Source organism: Tamandua tetradactyla, chromosome X, assembly GCF_023851605.1.
Source record: "Tamandua tetradactyla isolate mTamTet1 chromosome X, mTamTet1.pri, whole genome shotgun sequence".
Taxonomy (NCBI): Eukaryota; Metazoa; Chordata; class Mammalia; order Pilosa; family Myrmecophagidae; genus Tamandua; species Tamandua tetradactyla.
In genome coordinates, this window is record NC_135353.1 from 112838728 (window position 1) to 112857156 (window position 18429).

The 18429-nt window shown below is 39.4% G+C and overlaps 1 protein-coding gene and 1 pseudogene across 5 annotated transcripts in view; one reads left to right on the top strand and one right to left on the bottom strand.

Moving 5' to 3' along the window:
* KLF8 (KLF transcription factor 8) overlaps positions 1-18429 on the bottom strand; it is a 267384-nt gene that overhangs the window by 101847 nt on the left and 147108 nt on the right. The gene's annotated exons all lie outside the window — the stretch shown is intronic.
* Positions 3039-3670, top strand: LOC143670996 (arrestin domain-containing protein 3 pseudogene; annotated as a pseudogene).

Consider the following 18429-nt stretch of genomic DNA (forward strand, 5'->3'; position numbering starts at 1 on the left):
GTAAAGGGAACATGGAATGGGTAGTGGAAGAAGGTAGTGATAAATATGAACTACGACCACATGATCAGTTCCAGAAACGAGGGCAGTGATGCTGTTTTGTTCATGTTATAGTATTTAAGTTGTAAGATATCAAGTTTAAGAATGAATAATAACCAAGGACTTGCACCCTATTCTGGAGAGAGTTAACGTGCTTCCAGTTATATGCAGAACAGTTCAGTATTGTTAGGTGAAAGAAAAAAAAAACGCATGTTTCAATGTTTTTTATTTAAAAATTAGGTATGGTTTCAGGTGATATATATAGCTGCCAAGTTGACAAGGGGTAGACTGTCATGGTTAGGTTCATGTGTCAACTTGGCCAAGAGGTGGTATCTATTTGTATAGTTGGGCAAGTGCTGGCCTGTCTGTTGCAATGAGGATATTTCATAGAATTAGATCATGGTCACATAAGCTGCATCCACAGATGATTCCATTTGTAATCAGCCAAGGGGAGTGTCTTCTGCAATGAGTGATGCTTCATCTAATCACTGGAAGGCTTTTAAGGAGGATTCAGAAGAGACAGGCTCTCTTCCTGCTTTGGTTGGCGAGCCTCTCCTGTGGAGTTCATCCAGACCCTCCAACGGAATCGTCGGCTTCACAGCCTGCCCTGTAGATTTTGGACTCAGTCACGTGAGACACTTTTATAAATTTTATATTCGCGAGTGTTCCCTGTTGATTCTGTTTCTCTAGAGAACCCTAACTAATACACCTCTTGACTCTGTTTGAAATCTCTGCGCCACAGAAACCTTATTTTGTCTCATTTCTCTCTTCTTCCTCTTTGTCAAGAAGGCTCTCTCAATCCCTTGATACCAGGTCCTGGCTTATCCTGGGATTTCTGTTCCATGTTGCCAGGGAAATTTACACCCTTTGGAGTCACATCTCACATAGGGGGAGGGCAGTGAGCTTACCTGCTGTGTTGGCTTAGAGAGAGAGGCCACATTTGAGCAACAAAAGAAGTTCTCTGGGGGTGACTCTTAGGCCCAATTTTAAGTAGGCCTAGCCTATCCTCTTTGCAGGAATAAGTCCCACAGGGGTGAACCCCAAGGTTGAGGGCTTGGCCATTGACTTGGTTGTCTCCACTGCTTGTGGGAATATCAGAACTTCTCCAAATGGGGAAGATGAACACTTCCTCCTTTCTCCCCAGTGCCCCCAGGGGGACCTTGCAAATACTTCTTTATTCACTGCCCAAATTACTGTGAGATATATCATGGCATCATATTAACCAGAGGAAACCAACAAAGCCTCATGCCCTATTCAAGATTTCCATGTACTTACGGTGTTCAATTAAACTGACCATAGAAGTTAAATTAGGAAATACAGTATCCAAATTAGAAATTTTGTACCAAATAAACATCTCTCCCTTTGGTCTCATACAGAAGTTGAAGTTTTAAAATATGGACAATATCATCCTTTAACCTGTATTCTGATTTACCTTAGTCCTACCCAGATCAGCTTCATTCATATTTCTAGTCAAAGTCAGATCCCTTTTTCAACTTTGGAAACAGTTCCTGTATGGGGTACTGCTGACTTTCTCAGCTTCAGAGCTCTAATTATGAGTGTCAGATGTCACATAAATACCCGAAGTTTTTGGGAATGACCAGGTTATAAACAATCAGCTCAGTATCTCAGAATTTAGAAATAACAGTTACAACTCCTGAATATATGTGACTGCTGTAGGAGCTGACAATCTAGGATCCTTTACAATAAGCCCCCAACCTGATAACCAATGCTTTCCAAGTTTTTATATCATAGTCACAGGATTTCAGTGACCTCATTGTTTTGAAGCAATTATAATCAGCAAACTATAAAGACAAAATCTAGCATATAAGTTACCAGAGGATGGGGTGGGGATAGGGAATGGAAAGCTAAGTCTTCAAATGTACAAGATTCCTATTTGGAATGATGGAAATGTTTTGGTAGTGGATTGTGCTGATGGGAGGACAACACTGTTAATGCAATTAACAACGCTGAAATATGTATCTGAATATGATTAAGAGAGTAAATATTAGATTGCATATATGGTAACAAAGTAAAAATTTAAAAAATCCATGGAACTACAATATGCCAACAGTGAACCCTAAATTCAGCCATGGACTTTAATTAATATTACAATTATAAAAATGTGCTATCATTAGGGTGCACGGGTTGTTCAGTGGTAGAATGCGCACCTTTCATGCGGGAGACCTGGGTTCGATTCCCGGACCATGTACCTCTCAAAAGAAAAAAGTGCTACCATTAATTTTAACAAATGTTCCACATTAATGCAAGGTGTTAAAGATGGGGTGGTATATAGATATCCTGTATTTAAAGCACATTTTTTTTGGTAAACTCACAACTTCTCTAATAAAGAAAAATGAATAAATAATCAATTGACCACAGATGGATGGGTTTATTTGTGGAATTTCAATTATATTCCAATGGTCTCTATGTCTATACTTTGGCCAGTAAACTCCGTTTTGATTACAGTATCTGTATAGTAAGTTTTAAAATGGGGAAGAGGGAGTTCTGAAAATTTGGTCTTCTTTCCCAAGGTAGTTTGTGTCCCTTGCAATTCCATATGAATATTAGGATCCATTTGTCCATTACTAGGAAAGGCAGTTGGAATTTTGATAGAGATTCCATTCCATGTGTAGATGACTTTGAGTAGTATTGCCACCATAACCATATCAAGTTGTCCCATCCACAAACCTGAGATCTCTTTCCATTTGGAAATGTATTCCGTAATTTCTTTCAGCATGTTTTGTAGTTGTCAGTATACAAGTCTTTCACCTCCTTGTTTAAATTTATTCCTAGATATTTTACCCTTTTTGATTTCATTGTATATAGAATTTTTTCTTAATTTTATGTTCACTTTCACCAGAAGCAGGCATGAAAGAAAAGACTCTCTGTGGCTCGTTCTGTACCTCAGGCCTAATACCTTAAGTGCCAAAATTGAAAGGAAGGGCTATACACCTGGTGAATCAATTTCAGTATTTGCTGAGATTGAAAACTGCTCTTCCTGAATGGTGGAACCATAGACAGCCATTTACCAAACACAGGCCTTCTAAGTCACAGGGAAAATGAAGGAGGTAAAACAGCTTGTGGCTAACATGTGTGGGGAATCTTTATTACCTGGAAAGATAAAGATGTGGAATAGCAAGTTGCTGAAGATCCCACCAGTTTCTCCTTCTATCCTTGACTGTAGTTTAATCCATGTGGAATATTCACTAATGGTATATGTGGATATTCCTGGAACTATGGACTTATTTCTTAATTTGCCACTTGTCATCAGTATCATTTCTCTACAACCATTTGGTAGCAGAAATTTAAGTGTAAGCAGTCAGTGTAGCTTGAATATGAACTGGCTTGGCTTATCCCTCCATGAAAGACATGACACATCACCCAGCTATGTAGAAGTGGTAACAGAGGAACAAAAGTGAAACAATCTTGCACCAGTGAATACTTTGATGACTTTGAGAGAGCACTTCAAGGACTGGTTGCATATATCCAGGAGTTTTGATTTTTGCCTCTACCTCTTTATTCAGAATTTGATCCAAATCATGATCAGTCAACAGAAGACAGACCCCTGCCATTGAAGGAAGACTTGGTTAAATCAAGTTGTTGTGGGTTCGAAACTGTATCTCTTCCTGACTGAGGACAGAAGAAGTATCCTGGAGACGTGTTTTCAGAGGATGTGGTATTGCTTTGCCCAGAAAAATAGCAAATACATGAAACAACCAGTGATCATGCTTTAGAAGCCTATAGCAACATTCTAGGACTGCTCCAATATGCTTGAAGATCTAAGCTTTTCTCCTTCAAAACCAGCACATATAAAGAGCAGTCTTCTTAGCCCTTAGTCAAACATATCAAGACACTATGTTATAAAAGAGGGATGGTTTCCTTCTTTTGATTTGAAAATCTGCATATACTCAATGCTTACATTGTACGGTTCGATGTCACTACAGCTTTTATTCTGATTTATGTCAGACTCTTGATACTCTTTTAAAACTTGTACATGTCAGCACAACATGAAAGAAAAGAAAGATCTGAGAAAACTTTAACATGAAAAAAACACACTGACATTTAAAAAAAAGATTTGATATAAGCTGAACTTTACCTGCACGTGCACATGCTCAGAATTGTCCTACTAGGCTGACCATGTATCACCTCTTCAGCTTGAATCCTATTGTAAATTTATTTACAAACATCAAATGCCTTCAAGCCAATCCTCCTTGCTGTATGTTTTACAGCCTACTTTGGTAGATAATGCAACAGTTATGTGGAAAAGGAGATAAGAGGAGGAAGCTAATAAGAGACTATGTCAAGATTATATAGCGTCTTCATTTCATTTAAGAATTGGTTGCTTTTCTACTATTACAACAACAGCATTTTGTAACTGACTGTCTAAAATCATTTAATCTCAGGTGAATGCATCACTTGCCAAACTGCTGGAATGCTATTTGTGTTTTGTTGCATTGTTGAATTATATTTTGTTTGTTTGTCTGGCTATTTGGAAAAGGTACATATACAAAAGTGATAACCCACTCACATTCCCTTTTTACCATTATACATATAAGAAGAAACTATCAGAGCTAAGATTGGAGTAAAAGAAAGGCAATAAGCAGGCACAAGCAAGGAGTTAAGTTGCTCTTAAAATTATTACTATAATTATTTTAAGTATGGAAATTTTCCAGTCACTGAGTAAAGGGAGGGAAATTGCATTTTTTTTCTTTTTTTTCACATGGGCAGGCACCAGGAACCGAATCCAGGCTCTCCAGCATGACAGGCAAGAACTCTGACACTGAGCCACCACTGCCCACCATGCATTTATTTATTTTTTTTCCTGCATTTATTTTTATACAGAGTTATTTAATTACCTCCAAATAACATATGTTGGAAATCATTTTTGCTGTGGAAAGTATTTTAATGAGCAGGAATACTTTAAGTTTATGGTTAGAGAACTCAATTTATACATTTGCTTTCCTGATCAAGGTTGACACAGCATGAAAACCCAAGTTTATTCTACAAATGTATAACTTTAAAATTACAGATAGTGAATGCTACCTGGGATGATAATTTTTATATTTTTGTGTTTTTTAATGAATTTTTATATTTTCGTGTTTTTTTAATGCAAATATTTTCCCTATTACCTAAAGGACACTTTACTACATATGAGAAATCACTTACTTTGGGTATATATAGAAAATAGTCATAAAGAGCACATCAGAAAATTATAGTTTATATTAAGAATAGTTTACCCTTGGCTCATAAACAAATAAACCAGCATTCATAATGACATTTAAAACTACATTTTCCAAGGTACCAAGTGCACTAATTTTTTCATTTTAGAAGGAATTCAGTGCTGATGTTTTTAATAAAAATAAGCTTCTCTGATCTTGCAACATACATGTAAAATGTAAAATGGGTGTTGCATCTATCCTGGTATTTAACCCCTAGTTAATAAAATGGCTGAAAATAATACTAACTCTGGGTTGGTGCTTGACCTGGTTAAATACTGTGCTGGTCTGAAACTATTGTGCACCCCAGAAAAGCCATGTTCTTTAACCCCAATTCAGTATTGCTGGGTGGTACCTTTTGATTAAGTTGTTTCCATGGAGATGTATCTCCACCCATTCAAGGTAGGGACAATTACTGGAGACCTTTAAGAGGGAACCATTTTGGAAAAAAGCTTTAGAGCCCACATAGCCAGAGATCTTTGTAGATGCAGAAGGAAAATACCCCTGGGGAGGTCCTTTGAAACCAGAAGCCTGGAGAGAAAGCTAGCAGACCATCACCATGTGCTTTCTGCGTTGACAGAGGTGTTCCGGACCCAGTGGCCTTTCTTGAATCTGGCCTTTATCTGAATGTCTTAGTTTAAAGACATTTTAATGGCCTAGAACTGTGAACTTGCAACTTAATAAATTACCTTTTAAAAAGGCATTCCATTTCTGGTATCTTGCATTCCAGCAGTTTTAACAAACTAATACAAATACTATGTTAAAGCTTCATATAAACATATAGGCTTTTCCATAAGAGGCCTTCAAGAAAACATGTAAGGCAATTCATGTTTGATAAATGCTAACAGGATGAAGAAAGCCTAGTGATTTGGTTAAAGGGTCTGGCCTCAAGTACAAGCAAACTAAAACTCAATAATAAGAAAATGGGGGTGAAATATATTTTATTATTGTTAAATCATTTGGTGAAGTCCCCCTCAAAAGAAGCTAATGGAATATTTGAAATAAAGGGCACTGGTGGTTTTATTTTTGTTTGGGGGTGGGGGAGACTGTCAGATGATCCCTTTTCTCTCTTATGTTTAACTGACTAGGGAAAAATTGTTGATATGCATAGCATTGCAATACTTATTACCATAAACTCTTATAAATAACTCATGAAGCAAGAATGACCAATATTCTGGTAACTGGCACTGGGTCACAAAATGTGGATAAGATTTTTAATTTATAAAATTTTATCAAATAAAGTTTTATTTTTCCCATTAAAGCATTTCTTTATTCTATTATTTAGAGGTATTACTTTACTTTACTCTTTCCTAAATATTGGTCAGTTCCTCACATAAGATGTGAGGTTCACAGTTGTATTCTAGTATTCAAGATAGATTCCTGATTCTTCAATTAGGAAAAGTAAAATCCAAAATGTTAGTGAAACAAAGTGCAATATTAAATGTCTGCTTTATAGATTATATTCTATGGCTGTTTGTAATTTCTTTTTTCCTCTTCTATTTGGTGCTGATTATGCCCTTGTAGGCTCTGTTTTAAGAAAACAGTATGTGGGAAATGGTTTAATTTTCTGATTGCTCTTTTTTGTGGAATATAAAGTGTTTTGGGTTTTTTTTTCTTTTTTGGAAAAAAAATTAATGTTGATAGCATATTAGTTTCCTAGTTGCTAAAATAAATACCATATGATGGCTACACTTAAGTAACAGGAATTTACTGGCTCACGGTTTTGAGAGTAGGAAAAGTCCAAAATTGAGGCATCAAGAAGGTGATGCTTTCTCCCAGAAGATGATGGCTTTCTAGGTTTGGCTACCTATGTTCCTTGTTTATGGCTTTTCTGTCACCTGGCAATGCACATGGCAATACCTGCTCCTTTCTCTTCTGGGTTTCATTAACTGTCCGTTTCTGGCTTCTACCTGTGGCTTCGCTCTCTCTGTCTGAATTTCATTCTATTTATAAGGTCTTCAGTAATCTGGATTAAAGCCAACAAGATTCAGTTAGGCCATACTTTAACTGAAGTAACATCTTCAAAGTTCCTATTTACAAATGGGCTCACACCCACAGAACCAGGGTTTGGGACCTGGACATGTCTTTGCTGAGGAGCATGACTCAATCTCTTACAAATAGTATACAAAACTCCATTGTTTCACATTTCTTCCCATCCACTTTGTTGTTTTCTCACAAATTGCATATTTATACATTGCATGCTTATTAAAATAGACATAATTATTTTATGCATGTCTTTTAATTATATAGAAAAAAGGGGAGTTGCAAATAAAAAAAGTAATAATACTGGATTTTATATTTACCTATATAGCTAGTTATCCTCTTTTCTTTATATGACTTCAAGTTCTGTCTCATTTCTGTTTATCTGGGAATGTCTTAATTTCTCCTTTACAAAAAAGCTTTTTATCAGCTTCATTTTCAAATCATAGTTTTGGTGGATATAGAATTATATATCCACCAAATTAAATATGTCATTCCTCTGCCTTCTAGTCTCCACATAATCTGAACAGAAATCAGCTATTAATCTTATTGAGGATCCCTTGTACATAATGCATCAATTCTCTTTTGCTGCTTTTAAGATTCTCTTTTGACAATTTTACCATGATATGTTCTTTGGTCTGGATCTCTTTCAGGTGATTCTTCTTGGATATGTAGATTCATATTTTTTTATCAATTTGGTGAAGCTCTGGGCCATTATTACTTCATATATTAGTTCTTTTTTCTCTCTCTCTCCTGTCACTCTGAGACTCCCATCATGCATATGCTGGTATACTTCATTGTATATCACAAGTTCATTGTGCATTATTCTTTTATATTTCTGCTCCCCAGAATGGATAATCTCAATTAACCTATCATCAAGCTCTCTAATTCTTTCTTTTGCTAGCTCAAATCTGCTACTGAATGCCTCTAGTAATCCTTCATTTGAGACATTGAAACTTTTACTTCCAGAATTTCTATTTGATTCCTTTTTATAATTTCAATCTCTTTACTGTTTGGTGAGATATCATGATTTACTTGAGTTGTTTGTACATGGTTTCATTTAGATATTGAAGCATATTTTAATACATTTTAAAATGTGAAATATAACATATATAGAAAAAAGCAATACATTTCAAAGTACGTTGTTAACAAGTAGTTATTGAACAGATTTCAAAGTTCAGTATGGGTTACAGTTTCACAATTTCAAGTTTTTCCTTCTAGCTGCCCCAAGACACTGGAGACTAATAGAAATAGCAATATAATGATTCAGCAATCATACTCCTTTTAAATTATATATTTAAAAGAGTTAATTTCAAGTTGTTCTGTAGTAATTTCAATGCCTAGGCTTCCTCATGGACAATTTCTATTACTTATCTTTTTTCCTCTTTATTGGCCATACTTTTAAAATTTCTTTTCAAGTTCCATAATTTGTATTGAAAACTGTTTTGTTGGAACATTTTGAGTATTACAACGTGGCAATTCTGGAAATCAGATTCTCCACCCTCCCTAAGGTTTGTTGTTGGGGCCCTAAGGTTTGTTGTTGGGGCTCGTAGTGGGTTATTGTTGTTTGCTCATTTAGTGATCTTCTGAAGCTATTTTTGTAATGTTTGCTTTCTCTGTCATATGTGTAGGTACTGTTCTGACATCTTGATGATCAGCTAGTATTTTAATAGAGTCTCCTTAAATGTCTGGAGCCAAATAAAGAAAACAAAAGAGAAAGAAAAAGACACTTTCCAAGTCTTTGCAGATTGACTCTCGAGTTGGGTTGCTCATTCAAAGCTTAGCTAGGATGTTCACAACTGAGCGCTAGCCTTCACTTCCTGTCAGTGTAGAGCCTGCAGGCCAGCCATAGGTGAAAGCTGAGAATCTTACCAGTCTTTTTCTGAGCATGTATCCAACCCTGAACATGCAAATGGTCTTCCCAATTTCCTGGGATATAGAGAAACTTTCAAAACTCTTATCCACTGACATATTTTTTCCCCAACCTCTTCCTTCCAATGCTTTTTGGATTGTCTATTGCTTATCTCAGGCTGATGCATCCAATACTTGAGCTTTAAAGGCTTTAGGCAAAGGCTACCTGGGGAACTGCCACAGCCCTGGGAGTGCTCCCAGGTGGGTAAAACACAGGGAAAGCCCTTGTGCTTTCCTTCAGGGTTCTGCTAGATAGATCCAAACTCAGCCACGATTCTGTGTAATTTTTGTGTGCATCCCTCTGGAACTAGCAACCTGCATCATGGGTGTAGGCTGCAGTCTTCATGTCTACCACCCATCTGGATGTGTGGGGTATGGAAAGCAGGCAATTTAAAACACCACAGCATGCTCTTAAGGCAAAGCAGAAGCTTATTTTTTCACTAAGCCTTCCAGCTGTTGTAAACATTGGATTAGATTCCAGGTTTCTATAAAATTTGTTACTGACAGTTTTTGTCAGCTAACTAGTTGCTCTTGTAGATGGACTGAGCTTAGGTGTTCCTTACTCCATCAGTTGTCTGTGATGTCACTTCTCAAAAAGTCCAGAACCTGTTTTTACTAGGACAAGACATTATCTGTAAAGGCACAGAGAGTAAATAGTTTAGGCTCTGTGGGCCATTTGGTCTGTGTTAAAACTAGTCTGCTCTGCCATTTTAGCATCAAAACAGCTATAGACAAAACAGAGATGAATTAGTCTGGCATGTTTAAATAAAACTTTATTTATAGATTTGCACTTCAAATAATTTTCAAATGTTATAAAATACAATATTTCCTACGTTTGTCTTGTTTTATCTTTTGCAACCACTTATAATTTTAAAAACATTTTTAGCTCATGGACATAAAATACAGTTGGTGGACCATTCTTGGTTTGAGGACCATGGTTTGCCCACCCCTGGTCTAGGAGCTTCACATACAGCAGAGAGTAGGTTGAATTCACTTTGTGAAATTGTGAAATAACACCAAACCTACAGCTTCATTGCAAGGATGTATGGCAAGGTCTTCTGGGAAACTTCTTGTAAGGGGGACTCATTATCTCACATGGTGCACATGTTGCTGTTGGGGAGCTCAGGTAGAAAGTTCTTTGTGTTGAGTCAAATTTTTCCTCTCTATAAATCTTGTTAATTCATACTGGTTTTAGTTCAGGCCTGTTCTCCACTATCCTTTTAAATATTAGAATAAATCATAGATCAATTTTTCAGGTAGAACACTCCCCAAACATTCAAATGTTGATCATATGGCATATTTCCCAGACTGCTGGGAAAGTCTCCTGAAAGTCTCCCACTGAGGAATTTCTGCGTTTTCCCAGTGTTCCCCATAAAGAATGATGACCATAATGGGAAAGTGTGATCCAGATACAACTGAACCAATACAGCATAGATTAAGACTATTACCTTTTTTGATTAAGCACCGCACTTCTATTCTTAAAAGATTCATCTAAAAGCAGTTATATACCAATTATGGAGAATGTCAAATTTGCATTTGACTGAAATCCCTTTATGTTGCTTTGGTTGCTTGTCATGAATTCTGAGTTCTAAGAATATCATAACTGACTTGCTGATCCCAAATACAGAACTTGGAATTATCCAGTAAACTTTATCTTATAGATTCTTATTCATTCAACAAACATTTATTGAATATCTACTATATGCCAGGTATTGTGATTAACAGTCATTCATTTTCACAAAAGTGAATAAATGGTTATAAGAAATGTAAACATTTCTTTCTTTCCTCCTTTTGTACTTTCATGTGATTTGTACAACATACAACCATGACTCTCATTCCATTGCTAGTACTTAATTCCTAGACTCAGTAGCAGGAGGAGGTCAAGAATACTAAGCAGAAGGGAGGCTCTATCCCAAGAAAGTGGAGTGAGTCAAATCTAGGGCTCCATTCCCCTACATAAGCTTTAAGCAAGAAACAAGAACATGCAAAAACATCTTTCTCACGCCTGTGAAGAACAGTTAAAAAGTTATAGCAACAGGGAGAGTGCGAAATTTTAAAAAAGGTAACTTAATTATGGTAAGACTTCATGGTACTGTTGCTAGCCACCCAATCCCTCAGCAGCTGTGAGACCCTGGTTCCAGTTCTGGAGGGAGAATAAACACTGGTGTAAATGCCAGGATGTCAGTCTGTCTGGACTCAGCCTGAGGACTGAAATAGGATACGTATCATAGACAAGCCATCTGTATTAGTTAGGGTCTCTAGAGAAACACAATCAACAGGGAACACTAGCAAATATAAAATCTGTAAAAGTGTTTCATGTGACCGCAGGAATGCAGAGTCCAAAATCCGCAGGACAGGCTGTGAAACCAACAATTCTGATGGAGGGCCTGGACAAACTCCACAGAAGAAGCTCACCAGCCGAGACAGAAAGAAGCTGTCTCTTCTGAATCCTCCTTAAAAGGTTTCCAGTGATCAGATTCAGCATTACTCATTTCAGAAGACACTCCCCTTTGGCTGATTACAAATGTAATCAGCTGAAATGATCATGATTTAATTCTATGAAATGTCCTCATCACAACAGACAGGTCAGCACTTGACCAACCAGACAAACAGGTACCACCACTTGGCCAAGTTGACACATGCACCTAAACATGACACTATACCCCTTGTCAACTTGGCAGCTTATATACCACCTTAAACCATAACAAATTTCTAAATTAAAAAAAATGAAATACATTTTTTTCTTTCACTTAACAATACTCAACTGTCCTGCATATAACTGGAAACATTAAATCTCTCCAGAATAGGGTGCAAATCCTCATTCTTAAACTTTGTATCTTACACCTTAAATAGTACAACATGAACAGAACAGCATCACAGTCCTCGTTTCTGTAACTGATCACGTGGTCAAAGTTCATATTCATCATTACCTTCTTCCACTACCTATTCCATGTTCCCTTTACCCTCAGCAAGCACTTCAGCTGGCCGTGGTTCTTTGCCTGGTGGGGTGACCCAAACCTTATTTCCTGAAGTTTCAGAGCCATTGGTAGTCCTGCCTGTATTGGGTTGTTGCAGTTTTCCATTGATTTTAATCACAGGGTATGGTAGTACTAAAAGACACCCTAGGGGATCTCCTATACTCCAAGAAAACTCTTCTTTACCCCCATTATGTAGTTGCAGTCCTACTTCCCCCTGATAGTCAGGCTCAATCACCCCAGACAATAATGTAATCCCCTTTTTGGCTTGTTGATCCAGTGGCATAAGTAGCCCAAAGTGACCAGGTGGAAGTCTTAGATTCCAGTTCAATGGAATCATTCTTGTTTCTCCTGGAGGAGGCACTCCCCATTTTGGAACTAAAACCCGTAGACCAGCAGAGCTCAGGGTAGCAGGGACAGGAAGCAAAAATTTTCCTAGAGGATCACTAGTGGTAGTAGTGAGTGGTACCACTCCCATTTCCACCCCTTGGTTCCTAGACCCATGGATCCTGGCTATGGGAGAAACAGCACCATACAGTGGATGCTGATTCAGACCATATACAGCTTCCTGGAGAACATCACCAGCTTTTCAAGGTATTGTCACCTAGTTGGCACTGTAATTGAGTTTCCAAAAGGCCATTTCACTGTTCCATCAATCCAGCTGCTTCTGGATGATGGGGAATATGGTAAGACCAGAGAATTCCATGAGCAGGTACCCATTCCTGCACTTCATTTGCTGTGAAGTGTGTTCCTTGATCAGAAGCAATGCTATGTGGAATACCATGATGATGGATAAGGTATTCTGTAAGCCCATGGATAGTAGTTTTGGCAGAAGCATTGCGTGCAGGGAAAGCAAACCCATATACAGAGTATGTGCCTATTCCAGTTGAAATAAATTGCTGCTCCTTTGGTCCAATGTAATCAACCTACACCATGTAGCTGGCTGGTCACCTCGAGGAATGGTGCCATATCGGGGGCTGAGTGTGGGTCTCTGCTGCTGGCAGATTGGGCACTCAGCAGTGGCTATAGCCAAGTCAGCCTTGGTGAGTGAAAAGTCCATGTTGCTGAGTCCATGCATAACCTCCATCCCTACCACCATGACCACTTTGTTCATGAGCCCATGGGGCAATGACAGGAGTTACTGGGGAAAGAAGCTGACTGCTATCCACAGAACAGGTCATCTTATCCACTTGATTACTAAAATCTTCCTCTGCTAAAGTCACCGTCTCCTGTGCATTCACACGGGACGCAAATATCTCCAAATTTTTGGCCCACTCAGAAAGGTCTATCCACATACTTCTTCTCCAGACCTCTTTGTCACCAATTTTCCAACTATGGTCTTTCCAAGTCCCTGATCATCCAGCCAAACCATTAGCAACAGCCCATAAGTCAGTACACAAACACACCTCTGGCCAGTTTCCCTTCCAAGCAAAATAAACCACCAGGTGCACTGCTCAAAGTTTTGCCCACTAGGAGGATATCTCCTCACCACTGTCCTTCAAGGACACCCCAGAAAGGGGTTGTAGTGCTGCAGCTGTCCACTTTCGGGTGGTACCTGCATATCGTGCTAAAGCATCTGTAAATCAGGCCTGAGTTTTCTCTTCCTCAGACAGTTCACTGTAGGAATTCCCCAAGAGGCCATAGCTCTGGTTTGGGAAAGAGAAGGTAATGTGGCAGGAGTGGAGACCATGGGCATTTGAGCCATTTCTTCATGTAATTTACTTGTGCCTTCAGGACCTGCTCTGGCTCTATCTCGTATATACCATTTCCATTTTACAATAGAGTGCTGCTGTGCACGCCCAACTTTATGGCTTGGTGGGTCAGACAACACCCAGCTCATGATAGGCAACTCAGGTCTCATGGTAACTTGGTGGCCCATGGTTAAGCGTTCAGTCTCTACTAAGGCCCAGTATCAGGCCAAAAGCTGTTTCTCAAAAGGAGAGTAGTTATCTGCAGCAGATGGTAAAGCTTTGCACCAAAATCCTAAGGGTCTGTGTTGTGATTCTCCTATAGGGGCCTGCCAAAGGCTCCAGACAGCATCTCTGTTTGCCACTGACACTTCCAGCACCATTGGATCTGCTGGATCATACGGCCCAAGTGGCAGAGCAGCTTGTACAGCAGCCTGGACTTGTTGCAGAGCCTCCTCTTGTTCAGGTCCCCACTCAAAATCAGCAGCTTTTCTGGTCACTCAATCATTGGGCCGGAGTAGCACACCCAAATGAGGAATATGTTGTCGCCAAAATCCAAAGAGACTAACTAGGCATTGTGCCTCCTTTTTGGTCATAGGAGGGGCGAGATGCAACAACTTATCCTTCACCTTAGAAGGGATGTTTTGACATGCCCCACACCACTGGACACCTAGAAATTTCACTGAGGTGGAAGTCCCCTGTATTTTTGTTGGATTTATCTCCCATCCTCTGACATGCAAATGCCTTACCAGTAAGTCTAGAGAAGTTGCTACTTCTTGCTCACTGGGTCCAATCAACATAATACCATCAATATAATGGACCAGTGTGATGTCTTGTGGAAGGGAGAAACAATCAAGGTTCCTGCGGACAAGATTATGACATAGGGCTGGAGAGTTGTTTACCCCTGAGGTAGGACAGTGAAAGTATACTGCTGACCTGGCCAACTGAATGCAAACTATTTCTTGTGATCCTTACTAACAGCTATTGATAAAAAAAGTATTTGCCACATCAATAGCTGCAGACTAGGTACCAGGGGATGTAATGACTTGCTCAAGCAATAATACCACATCTGGAACAGCAGTTGCAATTGGAGTTCTGAGCTTAACGATAATCCACTGTCATCCTCCAAGACCCATCTGTTTTCTGCACAGGCCAAATAGGAGAGTTGAATGGGGATGTGGTGGGAATCACCACCCCTGCATCCTTCAAGTTCTTAAGAGTGGCAGTAATCTCTGTAATCCCTCCAGGAATCTGGTATTGCTTCTGATTTACTATTCTGCAATGAAGGGGCAGTTCTAGAGGCTCCCACTTGGCCTTTCCCACCATAATAGCCCTCACTGCACGAGTTAGAGAGCCAATGTGGGGATTCTGCCAGTTGCTCAGTATGTCTATACCAATTATACATTCTGGAACTGGGGAAATAACTACAGAATTGGGTCTGGGGGCCCACTGGACCCACTGTGAGACAGGCCTGAGCTAAAATTCCATTGATCACCTGGCCTCCATAAGCCCCCACTCTGAGTGGTGGACCAGAGCGATGTTTTGGGTTCCCTGGAATTAATGTCACTTCTGAAGCAGTGTCTGATAATCCCCAAATTATCTGATCATTTCCTTTTCACCAATGCAGTTACCCTGGTAAAAGGCTGTCGGTCTCCTTGGGGAAGGCTTGGAGGAAGATTAACAGTATAAATTTGTGGCAGTATAACAGGGTTCTCCCCCCAAGGGACCTGGCCTCCCCTTCATTCAAGGGTCTCTGGGTCTGTAAACTCTTTCAAGTCTGGAAATTGATTAAGGGGCTGTGCCTCTGTGTTTTTGTAATTCAGGTTAGACTTCTGTTCTCTTGAACTGGAACTCTTGTTTATACAGGTCGAACAAGAATTCAGTAGACTACCCTTCTATTGTATTTCTAAGTGCCCCATGATTTACTAGCCAATGCCATAAATCTCTGCAAGTTATATAATTTTGATGCCTGCTTTGAGTTTGCTGTCTATTATGATAGCCACGTCTACCCTGTCTTTGGCGATTAGGTGCTGCCACCTGGCTTCTGACAACTCAGGATCCTGTCATCCCCATTGTGTTTCAGGATTCCAGTCTAGTCCCAGCAGTTCCTACAGTAATATCTGACCTACAGAGAAGTGCAGCCACAGAGTTCTTTTGGGATGATGGTGCTAGTCTCAGAAATTTATTTCTCACTGTTCTGGTAAAAGGTGCATCCTCCAGACAGTCCTAGGGTGTAAGAGGAGGCTTTGCATGTTCAATCCACTCTAACATTCCAATCTCTCTAAGCTTCTGGATCCCATCATCTACATTATACCAGGGCAGTTCTGACATTTCAACCTCAGGTAATGTCGGCCACCTTCAGATCCATGTTTCAACCAACCATCCAAACAAACTGTTAATACCTTTTCTAATCCCTCGTGCTATAACATTGAATGCAGAATCTCTGCTTAGTGAGCCCACATCAATAAATTCAGCCTGATCCAGCCTTATATTCCTCCCACCATTACCCGACACCCTTAAAATCTATTGCCACACATATTCCTCTGATTTCTGTCTACATAAATTGGAAAACTAACACAGTTCTGTTGGAGTCCAACGTATCTCCCTCATGTGTGATACTTTGTACCTCACCTTTAGGGGCCTGTTGGGACTTTAGTCTAGTTATAGGTCTGGAAGAAATGAGGGGTGGTGGGGGTGAGTCATGAAAAGAATTAGAAATATCTTCCAAGCCATTTGCTTCAGGGCTTTCATTTGCAGTTTCATCTGGTGAAACAGGATTAATCACTCTAAGGCTAGTCCCTTCAGGAGGAGGTTGGGTGGCCAACTCCTCAAGGCAGGCTGGAGGTGGGGCGGTTATGTTCTCAGGGCAGACTATTACAGGGTTATCTGGAGAAGACTCAGCATGACCTACGGTTTCTACCTCACCCCCAACATCATTATCAATCCTTATGTCACTATCCCATTTTTCAGGGTCCCACTCCTTTCCAATCAGTACCCTCACTTTAATGGCAGACACCATGCAAGATTAAGATTTCAGTTTATGTTGTAAAGTTGCTACTCTAACAATAAGATTGAGTCTGATTTTCAGAGATCTCAAGTCTACAGCTACAGGAAATAAGATTTTCCTTCAGCATACTCATAGAAATGTCTACATCTGTCAGACGGCACTTAAGCTTCTTGTTTGAAGCCTTAAGCCCATCCCTTTCACTCCTTAATGTAGCCAGTGTATCTAACAACAACAAACCAACATCTCTATACTCCTTATTTCTACAAAACTCTGTAAAGGTGTCAAAAACATTATCCTCCAGAGCCTGGCTTCGTACAAGTGAAGCATTAGGAGAATTGAATGGTGATATTTTGACTATCTCTTTTACCAACTCACTCCATGGATTGGGAGTGTCATTCTGATTATGGGAATCAAAGTCCTTAGTGCCTTTGAGTCCAGTCAAAGCAGAAACCCATTTTTAAAATTCTGTTTCTAAGAATCACTCCTGGTACCAAGATGTATTAGTTAGGGTTCTCTAGAGAAATAGAATCAACAGGGAACACTCCGAAAATATAAAATTTATAAAAATGTCTCACGTGACTGTGGGAAAGCAGATTCCAAAATCTGCAAGGCAGCCTGTGAAGCCGATGATTCCAATGGAGGGTCTGGACGAACTCCACAGAACAGGCTCACCAGCCAAAGCAAGAAGAGAGCCTGTCTCTTCCAAATCTTCCTTAAAAGGCTTCTTGTGATTAGAGTAAGCATCACTCATTGCAGAAGACACTCCCCATGGATGATTGCAAATGCAATCAGCTGTGGATGCAGCTGACATGATCATCATTTAATTCTATGAAATGTCCCTATTGCAACAGACAGGCCAACACTTGCCTAACCAGAGAAACAGGTACCAGCACTTGGCCAAGTTGACACATGAACTTAACCATGACACCATCCCAGAACATATTCTCAATCTAGAGGTGGCTCACAGAGCTCTCCTACTGAGAACACTGTAGGAGAGCAGTAAAATTGCAGTTGCCTGGGGCAAAGGAATACAAGCTATGAGACACTAATAACCACGAGGAAATATTATTTCCTAGGGGAATAAGGACATTGAAATACTTGCATATGGGGGAATTCCTAGGGCCATGTGTGCATGCCCAGGTTAAAAAGCATGTGCAGAAAATACAGAGAACTCTAGGCTTTACCTTGGGCTGTTCTCTGTATTCATTATTAAGATAGCTAATCTCTGAAGGACAGCATGCACAGAGACCAATCTGCAAAGACTAGGAAGGGGGTTTTCTGTCCAGGTTGCATTAAAGATTTAAAAACATAGAAATAAACAGTAAGCAATGACCTATGCAAAGGAAAGAAGCTTAAAACAATAGAAAGCATCAATGAGGAAGATCAGACTTGGGACATACTGTACAAAGACTTTTAAAAGAAGTGGTTCTTCATTATGTTGAGTGAAATAAGCCAGATGAAAGGACAAATACTGTATGCTCTCACTAATATAAACTAACCATAATTAGCAAACACTTAGAACTGAATCTGACAGCATAGGCCCTGCCATCCTGGGATTTAGAATGTCTTCATGATCAAAAGGGAAAAAATAAATGAAACAAAAATAAAGTTTCAGT